Source organism: Branchiostoma floridae, chromosome 10 (assembly GCF_000003815.2).
Source record: "Branchiostoma floridae strain S238N-H82 chromosome 10, Bfl_VNyyK, whole genome shotgun sequence".
Lineage (NCBI taxonomy): Eukaryota > Metazoa > Chordata > Leptocardii > Amphioxiformes > Branchiostomatidae > Branchiostoma > Branchiostoma floridae.
This window is the reverse complement of record NC_049988.1, coordinates 10,190,259-10,191,863: the sequence shown is the minus strand read 5'-3', so window position 1 is coordinate 10,191,863 and position 1,605 is coordinate 10,190,259.

Below are 1,605 nucleotides of genomic sequence, written 5' to 3'. Positions count from 1 at the left end.
TAGAGGTTGCTTTTTTTTATCAATACTGGTAGATATTTACTGTGATGAGTGCACTCTATGGTATATTTGAACACCAATTTGAATAGTAATATGCAACAGAATATCGTGGAGAACTCAGAATTGGTCCACAAGTAAAATAAGTTGTAGAAATACAGCCGGTTGATATTAGAATGAAGGGTTCTGAGTACTAGGTGTAGATTGGTAAACTGGTACCAAAAAGTCCAATGACTGCAAATAGGAAATCGCAGAAATTGGAGCAAATGTTGGCTCTCATTATCAATGAATGCTTTGCTTCTTGCAAAGTAGGCCGAATACATGGATGAACATCGTATTGTGAGAATACTTTCCAAAAGCTGGAGGGTAGGATTATTTATCATAGCACCACTGAGAATAAGGCAGTATTACCACTGTGGGTCAAAGTGTTGTGAGTTTTCCCCACCTTGAAATACATGTACTTATGGACCTGAAGACTTGTGCTCGGGCACGCACTTATTTCTCTATGGAGAATGAAGTAAAAACACTGTACATCTTTTCATCCAGTGTCACGTGTCATGGTGTGGAGTGATTGTGTTGTGTATACCTGTTCCATGGGAGAATGTGACAATTAGAATAAAAGTGCATTTAGTTATGATTTAGAACCACGGAGAAGGAAACCAAATGGTACTCAAAGAATGTACTACAGTACAGTAGTATACCCGGTAGTGAAATATCCAGGATTCCTCATCTAAAGATTTTCAGAAAAAGATAGACCAAATTCTTTATAACGTTATATTATGACAAACGGACCATTCAGATATTTAATCTAAAGTTGACCCGTCCTAGACTCCCTCCTAACCCGGTAAAATCTTCAGTTCACCACGGTAAACTCTGGTTTCAAGTGTACCAGGGCATTGGCTCTCGGCCGCCGGTGGACGAACAGTACAGAAACGACACCTAGCGGAAGTTGAAGGCAATGTTTTAGATGTAATGGTAACCATTAGGTTTTCCATTGGACCGTGAATAGCGACATCTAGCGGTCATTGACATTATGACAAATTCTTGTAGCACTCACTTGCGAATTTCGTATTCAGCATGCCCTTATACGGACACCTTACGAGTCTCTTCTATGTTGAAAGTTTCTCAACCCGACAGAGACGTGATTTCTCTTCCCAATGTCTCAGACGACGCTTCTAAAGGAACTAATCCCTGTACATAGGCGACGGAACACTGCTACGTCTATAACTAGGCTAACTGCGCTGACTATGGGGATATATTTGCCAAGGGAGTTTGACCGGCGCAGTTCGTAAGAGGAAATGTAAACCTTCCCATGGACTGACTCACCTGGTCAATCTTTTCCATTTATACAAAATTCTACGGCACATACTGGCAGAAGAAAAGAATGGTGGAAGCTGGTCGATTATTTTCTGGCTGCAGTACCGTCAGTCTTTACTAGACAGCGCTGCAATACCTTCCAGTGGCGAACAGGTGTCACCTGTTTGTGGTGGTGAATGGATGAATGGAGTATCAGAAGTTTGTCGCTCTTATTGAGGGATAACAGGTAGCTTTACGGAATGACTGGGAATTAATCACGACTACAAATGCACTTTCACGACCAAAAAGAGGCAA